The sequence below is a fragment of the Nannospalax galili genome, unplaced genomic scaffold (assembly GCF_000622305.1).
Source record: "Nannospalax galili isolate Female #2095 unplaced genomic scaffold, S.galili_v1.0 scaffold2552, whole genome shotgun sequence".
Classification (NCBI taxonomy): Eukaryota; Metazoa; Chordata; class Mammalia; order Rodentia; family Spalacidae; genus Nannospalax; species Nannospalax galili.
Window position 1 is genome coordinate 117,054 of NW_008330756.1, and position 9,344 is coordinate 126,397.

General features: G+C 44.2%; 1 pseudogene; it reads left to right on the forward strand.

Moving 5' to 3' along the window:
• The first annotated feature begins 1,270 nt into the window (after window positions 1–1,270).
• LOC103749052 lies at window positions 1,271–1,550 on the forward strand (annotated as a pseudogene).
• Window positions 1,551–9,344: the final 7,794 nt, after the last annotated feature.

Consider the following 9,344-nt stretch of genomic DNA (forward strand, 5'->3'; position numbering starts at 1 on the left):
AGCCCCATTCATGTTATATAAATACTCTTAGTAATCTTCACTTTGTAAATGCAGTACACCTGTCTCGATAGTGAAATCATAAACTTGTGAGGTCTGATTCCTGGTGTATAATGCACATTTCCTCATATTTTCTCCTGAGTAGCTTGTTCAGGGCTAAGCATGCTATAGGAGAGCCTCAGGCTTTGTTGACTAATGCTTTGGTTTCCAAGTGAGTTCGTCAGAGAATGATGTTGGCTCTACTCCAGCTTCTTGGAAAACTGGTCTTTTGCCTTGGCAGCTCTTGATGCTTTCTGTGCCCAGGAAGACATCAGCTCTACTCACAGTCCGCTTCTTCTCTCCAGCCCACACGCTGCTTGCCTTGGCCTAGCACCAGGAAGTCAGCCCACAGCAGAGGGGCAAGCCCTCTTTCTGTCCTTGCTGGGAACTAGCTAGAGCAGCACTGGGCAATCCTGTCCTAGCCCCTTGTATTAGGGAGCCTGAGGGTCTCTTGGAGAGAGTTCAGAAATTCCCCTTCTCTTCCTCTCATGGAGGAGCTGAGATGTGGCTAGAAGCCCAAGATGTATGGAAGAGAACTCAGCAAACAAGACTGCTACAGCCACAGCTAATCTTGGGTTAGTTCTGGGGATTCTTCCCTCCTTCCTTGGAGCCTTCTGATTTTCTTCCTTCCCTCCTCCCTTCTTCTCCTTCCCTCTCACCTCTCCATTCTGCTCTTCCTTTGTAACTTACCTCAAGTTTCCTCATCTCTGGACCTCCATTTGGGTCCCCATAGTAACATCTCTGGACCTCCATTTGGGTCCCTCATGTCACCTTCTACAGCTTCCCTCCTTCCCTCCCTCCCCTCTTTTCCTCCCTCCCTCCCTTCCTTCCTTTCTTTTTTGAGACAGGTCTGGCTGGCCCCAACTGCCATGTTAAATTTATTTCTGGTCTGTTCATTCATAATGTGAAGGTGAGTGGTGAGCCTGCCAGGGCTGATGTAAGGGCAGCGAAGGAGGCTTTGGAAGCTTTAGATAAGATGATGGTAGAGGGGAATACTTGCCAAAGTAAACTGCCCCCCCCCCCACAATAGAATCTTAAACATGGATGAAAATTCTTTTACAATGGTTGAAGACATCTGAGAACACAGCTTTCAGAACATGTCCCTAACACTAACACATGACTATATCAGTGTACAATCATATGACTCATTCTACTGGTGAGCTTAAAGTCTGCTTTTTAAAAAAAAAAAACAAATAGCAGCTCTCAGTTGGTCTGCACGTCCCCTGCCTGCAGCATGAGTAGCCTGCATGTCTACAGCACGTCAGGCACTGGCTCTTGCAAAATTAAGTCCCAGCAGAACAAGGTGACCTGCATCTTGGACAGGAAGCGAATCCAATACCAACTAGTGGACATCTCCCAGGACAACATCCTGGGAGATGAGATGCAAGCCTTGGCAGGCAACCCCAAAGCTACCCCACCCCAGACTGTCAATGGGCCAGTACTATGGGGACCATGAACCCTTCGTGGAGGCCGTGGAACAGGACATGCTGCGGGAGTTTCTGAAGTTGTCCTGAATCAAGCTGGGCAGTCCCCACTCAACTCTACAGCAGGCCCCGAAAGATGTTGTAACCAATTCCCCATCATTCCTAATCTGACCTTGGAGTCCCTTTCTGAAACCTCAGGTCTTTTCTGTGACCTCCCCTCCTCCCTTTTCAAAGGCAACATTCTTTACTCCCAAACTGGTATTAGAAATTGTCTTATGCAAAGCCCCAATGCTGGCTGTCCCCAGCCAGGCCTTGGGGCTACCTCCCTGCCCAGCACTGGTTGATAGGCATTTCTCTTGGTACCATCAGCCAGAGCTCTGCCAAAGGCCCCGCAGACCCCTCCTGAGAGCATCCTAGAGACAACTAAAGGCCCATTCCATCCACTGACAAACCAAAAATAAATAGCATAATTCAATTTCTTTCTTTCTTTCTTTCTTTCTTTCTTTCTTTCTTTCTTTCTTTCTTTCTTTCTTTCTTTCTTTCTTTCTTCCCCTCTCTGTCTCTCTCTTTCTCTCCTCCCTCCCTCCCTTCCTTTCTTTTGGAGACAGGGTCTCTCTGTAGCCCCAGCTGGCTTGGAACTCACTATGTAGACCAGGCTAGCCTTGAACTCATAGAGTTCTGCCTAGTTCTGCCTCTTGCATGCTGGGATTAAAAGCATGTACCACCATGCTCGGTTCAATACATACTTTCTGTGTCATGCTACTCTTAAGATAATGTGAAAAGCCCCATATTAACAGGCATAAATAATTTTTAATGGCCAATTTTAAATAGTCCAATCTGTTTTAAAATACTCCATCCCATTCCTTGACATGAGTACAACATATCACCATTTAGTCTGCATATTTCCATTGATAGACCATAGGATGTTTTGTGTAGTATGTGCAATGCTTTGTGCTGGTGCTTTTAGTTCTATGGCATGGATTGGAGACAGGGCTTTTCTGACAGAAGTAAAGGGGTAAAGGTTATGGCTTAGATCTAGTGACATTCACTGTGTTTCTTCAGGTTCATACAAGTGCATGCAGTATGTAACCCACACCCAATTAACAAAGCAGTCTCTGACCCACCCCCAAATTCCTTCTTGCTTTTTCATAGTCAACTTCTTCCTAGCCTTACATCCACCTGTTTGTATAGATTTGCTCTTGTCATATAAATGGAGTCATTAACCTTTTGAGTCTGACTTCTTTTACTTAGTATAAGCTTCAACTTTGCAGCAAACATCAGCGTTTGTTGCTGAGGCCATCTATTTGGCAAATTTGCTTCAATAGACCATTGGATAGTTTGTGCTTATAAATAATGCCTTATTATTTCCCCAGTCATCTGTTGAAGGACTGTGTCCACCACGTTTTTGGCAATTATAAATAAAACTACTATAAACATCCATGTAAAGGTATTCATACAGACACATTTTTATTGCTGCTCGTTAAATTTCTAGAAGTAGGATTGCTTATTGTATGACAAAGATGTACTTTTAAAGAACTGTCTGAGAAATTATTTCAATTGTCACAAAATGAGGTCACAAAATTCTTAGTTTCAGAGGAAATATGAGAAGGCATAAAGCCACAGTCATTTAGGGCATGCTGGCCTATCATTGTCTGCTACCCCTGGCTCCCTGACTCCATATGGATAAGAACCCTTCTATAAGCCTTTTTCTGGTTATTTCAGTTATTATCTGGGATTTATAACATAAGTGATGGCCTCCCACCAATATCCTACCCCACTCTTGCTAAACAGCGTGGTAGCAACAATCAGCTTGCTGAAATTTCCTTCTTGTTCTTTATGTTTTTAACTTAAAAACACCCAGTCTCCTTGGATGTGATTTTGGGAGCACTGCCAGGAAAATAGAAAGGATGTTTCTTCTTGAGTGGTCCCATCAGGGTGCCTCAACTTGCTATTTAGGTTGCATTTTGCTCAGACACTAGTAAGTAGGGGAACACCTGGGCTGGAGGATGAAGAGGATGGGGAGGCCATCTTCTTGCTTCCTCCACACCTTTTCTATAAGCAGGATGGGCAGTCCATCTTCTGGCTCACTGGGTAGAGGCAACATGAAGGTTGGTGAGCTGTGGAACCAAAGCTGGGCCACAGGGGCCCTCTAGCAGGCTTTGGGAAGATCATAGGCAAGCCCCTGTGTACACACAGCTTAAGAAAGGTCTTCTTGCTGGCTTGAAGATCACAGCACCATTTTAGACAAGCTGGAAACACAATTTGGACCTGTCTTGGTGAAATCTGGGTTTACTTTTCCTTTCCAGATTTGTTTTTTTCTTTCCTTTCCTTTTCTTTTCTTTTCTTTTCTTTTCTTTCCTTTTCTTCTTTTTCCTTCCCTTCCCTTCCCTTCTCTTCCTTCCCTCCCTTCCTTTCTTTTTTTTTTTTTTTTTTTTTTTTTTTTTTTTTGTCTTTGTATCCCCAAGCTGGCCCAGACCTCACTTTGTAGACCAGGCTGGCCTTGAACTCACAGATTCACCTGCCTCTGCCTCTGCCTCCTGAGTTCTGGGACTAAAGGCCTTTGCCACCACTCTGGGTTGTTTTTCTTTTTTCTTTCTCCTTAAGACCCTGGACCAGGAGAGGCCCATGAAGCAGCAGAGAAGCCCCAGTCCTCAAGGCTACAGGCATGACAACTCTGTGAAATGAGGTGCTGGAAAACCTTTAATCAACAGGTCACTCATGTGAATGGCACAATCCAGGCCCTCATTCTTCTATGCCTCTGTCATTTACATTGTTCCTGACCTCTGGGCTAGCATAGAGGCAGTGCAACCCCTCAGTTCTCTATGCTGGGGCTGGGCCAGGGCCTGGAAAGTGTCAGGCTTTGACAGACTGTATGTAAACAGCCATCTGCCCCTGCTCTGAGGACAGTTTTCCACTCACCTCACTCCAGGTTTCCAGGGCTGGTGTCTGTGTTTATGTCTCAGCCCTGTGAGTGGAGTCTCCATCCTGGGGAGGCCTGTCCTTAGGGGCCCTGGATCTGTGCTTACGCTACCTGCTTCCCACAAGATGAGGAGCAAAAGGGAGAGAACAGCCATGTTTGAACTCTTCAGGAAACCCTGAGCCTTTAAGAGAGGCTCCTGGGTCAGAGCATCCTGGGAGGAGACAACGCCATGTGCCTAGTGGATGATTTCCTTGTGGTTGGATGCCAGCCAAGGAAAATCCCCTGCCCAAGTACAATGGCTTTTTCCTTGTGTTGCTCGAATTCTAGCTGAGGTTCAAATCTGGTCTCAATAATAATAATGCTGATGTGTTGTGTGAATTTATTGCTCTTTTCAGTTTCATTAGCTTGTTTAATCTCTATGCCAGCCTCCTGGATGGTGGAGTTATTGCTACTGTTCTATACATGGGACCATTGAGAAAGTCAGAGAAGAGGGCAGCTCTGGCTGGAGGTCAGGTGACCTTTATCCTGTTTATAGTTGTTGAAGCAAAAAAAAAAAGAAAACCTTCTCTGAGTTCAGTTTTCTGACTTGAACATGACTTTGGAATTCATAAAGTGCTTTTTATCTCTATATAACACATGTCATTTTAAAGGCAGGACTTCATGTACTGGTATGGAAGGATCTCTGAGACAGACTGCTAGGAACAGACAGCACCATGTGGACTATGGGATGTTCTACTATCTGCATTTTTCTGGGGGAGTGTCTCTTTTTGAGACAGGGTCTCCCTGTAGCCCCAGCTGTCCTGGAACTCACTATGTAGACCAAGCTGCCTTGAACTCACAGAGGACCGCCCGCCTCTGGCTCCTGAGGCTGGATTAAAAGCATGCGTCACCAATCCCAGCCCCCGAGTTTTTTTTTAAAGGCTATATACCCATACACATATATGACCACATGCGTGCCTCCACTATCACTGGGAGGACATGAAAGATAAGTTGATTGGAGTGGGAATCAGGGTGACAGATAACTGATTTCTCTGTGTATTCCTTTACCTTTTGACTTTTGGTCATTTATTACATTAGCAAAATTGAAGCAGCAATCTAATTTAAGGAGCATGAGTGGCCTTAAGGTTTTCTATTGGAGTGATCAGGCAATGTAAATGTCATGAGATCGTCATCTGAGTGGGAATATTGAAGACAGATTGATGTCATCATGTACTGAGAAGATTATAGACTTAGCAATTGAATTATACATAAATTAAAATTTTGTCTCTGGTTTTCGCATATAAAAACGTGGCTGGGGGGCAATAATGACCATTATGACATAAGAGAAATAAAATGAAACCCAGAAAGCAGGTTATGTCCTTTGTTCTTTCTATGACCTGAGCTACCATGGTTCTGGGGGAAGTGAAAACTGCTCTGTCTCCGGAAGTACTTTTGTGGTGCTGGGGTTTGAACCTCAGGCCATCATACATGCTGGGAAATCACACTTCCACTGAGCCTTTCATCTTGATCCCAAGAAAAGCCTCTATCTAAACAGGACTAAATAATAGTCACATTACAAGAGCCACATCCATAACTTTTAAGTATACCTTTTTTTTTTTTTTTTAAATAAGCATAGGTAGATAATGCTGCTCCTAGAAGTTACAGGTTATTAAATGAAAATCCCAGCGACAGGTATGGCATACTTCCCTATGAACTGTTGGTTAAGGAGGCCCCAAAGGTGCCTAAAACTATAGTCTATTGTTATAGCTTTTGGTTTCCCACAAGAACTAGATGGTAAGATCTTTTGCTTGCTAGGCATGATGGTGCATCCCTTTAATCTTAGCATTTGGGAGGCAGAGGCAAGTGCATATCTGTGAGTTTGAAGTCACCCTAATCTACATAGTGAATTCCAGGCCAGCCAGGCCTAGATAGTGAGACCCTATCTTTAAAAACAAAACAAAACACCCAAATACTATACACATTGTTTGCAGGACAAAGAAATCAAGCTGGAACTGACTTGGAAACGTCCTCTCTGCTGGCTAGCTTTCACAGTGCCAAGGTGTTATGCAAGCCACTGGGGAAGAAAAGTCATAAACGGTCTTACTTAGCAGTGGACTCTGCATGCTATAAATACTAGCCTGCCAGGTAATGTCTGTCATGACTGTTATAGGGATAATCAACTGTTTTCTGATTGGATTTAAGGTTCATTCCACAGGGTAGAATTCATGTCTGGTGCTATAAACATAATCAAACCCAGTGACTGGGGAAGTCATAGGCCCTAGGTAAAAATCTACTACTATTGTCTTTCTAAATGGACATGTTGTAAAGCTGTCTTCTCTCTCTCTCTCTCTCTCTCTCTCTCTCTCTCTCTATATATATATACCTTTTGCAGTGGGCAATGATTTATGCAGAGACTCATAAATGGTCAAAGTGATGAGAATAGGTGATTGCTGAACTCAAGCCATATCAGGAAACACTATAGAAGAGAAGGCATAAAGAATGCAAGAGACAGGGGATGGGGAGGAGTACTGTGACATGACCATTGCACTCATGAGCTCACAGCAGCTGTGGTTACCCAGACAACACCTGCATAAAATGGAACCTCTCAACATTTCATTATGGATGAGGAAGGGCTTATGAGGTGCTAGCCTTCCTTAAGAAGTTATTGGCAGTTAATGGCCACAGGAGGATAGGAAGTCACTTTTCTTCAGGGATGTAGCCACTGGTAAGGTTCCCATGCTCCACTAAACAACTTCACACCCACGCTCATGCAAGTGTCTGATTAAACTCACAGGCTCATGAAAAAGACATGAAGGTAGGAGGAGGAGTTTTGGGGAAGGAAAAAGGGTTCAGAGGGAGTAGGAGAGCAGTAAGAGATGGTGATGGGGGTGAATATTATTAAAATACATTGTATACATGTACAAAAGGATAAATAAAAAAACATTTTAAAAGTAGTAAATAGGTGGAATTAATTTTAATTATATATTTTATTGACTCTAATATATAGTCAATATAAAACTATTTCTGAGATAGTACATTAATTTTCATAGTATATCTTAATTTGGATTACCCCATTTCAGGTGAGTAATAGCCACATGGGGCTAATGCTGCTGTGTTGTAGCAAGCCACTGGAGGTATGAGCTCTCTGTCAGGAATGATGCAGTGGAAGGCTCCAGAAAACCCAGTAGCTAGATGCTAGGCTTAAAGAGGAAGGGGACAGGAAGATTTTGCCTGTGGTTGGGTAACAAAAGCACAGAACATTCTTGAGTAAATAAATAGGGGGATATATGTTCTGTGAAGTTCTCTTCTGTTCCTCCCACTGAAGATCAAGAACTTTTCCCATTGTGGTGGAATGGACAGGACACTGCATGTGAGGTGTGTGTGTAGAAGAGATGGTTGTGCTTGCTGCTCTGTGTGGCTCCTCTGCTCTGGCCCTTCCTTACCTCCTGCTTGGTCTTTTAAATTTTATTTATTTACTTATTTATTTATCTATTATTTGTGTGTGGGGGGGTTGTATTTGCATGTTTGCAGGTGCCAGTGGAGGCCAGAAGAAGGTGTCTGATCACCTGGAACTGGAGCTAGAGTTGGTTGTGATGTGGGTGCTGAGAACCAAACTCCAGTCCTCTGAGGTAGCAGCAGGCACTCTTAACCAGAGCCATCTGTCCAGGCCCTGCTTGGCCTTTTTATGAGTCTATGTCTGCCAGACTCTGAAATGCTCATCTGAACGTCTGAGCTTTTCTTACTCCAAATGCATTCTCTGAATCATTGCTCTCTTCTACTGGAGCCCTGCCCTTCCATGGGTTCAATCTCCAGCTTGAAGATCCCCCCACCACCAAATTCAGACCTAGTGTATCCTGTACAGAGCCTCTCAAAGTCTCCACTTGGATCCTCCATCTTCTTTCTTCCCACATTCACTCTGCGTCCTGTGTTTGCTTTCCATTCCTCAAGTCAGAACTTGGGAATAAATGTGACCCCATTCCTGCCTTTGCACTTCCAAATCACCACCAGCTATGCATATTTCTCACCTGATTGCCATGACGGCATCCTATGCTGATCCTTTGTTCCCAGTTTTGCCCGTGTTACAGCAAGCAGTGGGAGGTGTGGGCTCCCCATCTCCTCTATTCAACACAGATCTCTAAAACTCGAATTCTATCCTGTAACTTTCTCTCCTAAACACTTCCACATTTAATTTCTGTCCCTGAACAAAGCCCAGGGTCCAGATGTGCCCTGCACCACCTCTGATGTCTCATCTCTCTCCATTCTATACTGGGTTGAATAGTGATCCACTCCCAATTCAGGTCTACTGCTAATCTCAGACTATAACCTTATTTGGCAATTAGGTCTTTGCAAGCATAATAGTTGTCCTAGTTTGAGTTCTCTATTGTTGTGATACAACACTCTGACAAAAACCAACTTGGAAGGAAAGGGTTTATTTGTCTTACACATCCTGATCACAGTTCATCACTGAGAGACGACTCAAGCAGGGCAGGAACCTGGAGGCAGGTGTTGAAGCAGAGACTGTGAGGCTGCTTATTGGCTTGTTCTTCTGACCTGTGCTCAACCTGCTTTCCTTTTAAAATATTTTATTTTTTTGTTTTATGAGTATATTGATTGCATGTAGGAAGGTGCACCTGTGTTGTGCAATGCCTGCGGAGGTCAGAAGAAGGTGTTGGATCTCCTGGAACTGGAGTTATGGATAGTAGTTGTTAGTCAGCATTGTGGGTGCTGGGAATAGAACCTGGGTCTTCTGCAAGAGCAGCCAGTGTGCTTAACTGCAGAGTCATCTCTCTAGCCCCTCAACCTGCTTTTTTTATACAACTCAGGACCACCTGCCCAGGGGTGGCACCACCTTCAGTGGGCTGGGCCCTCCCACACCACTCAACAATCAAGAAAATGCCTCACAGAACTGCCCACAGGCCAATCTGATAGAGGAAAACCCCCAACTGAGGTTCCCTCTTTCTAGGTGTGTCAAGTTGACAACTGAA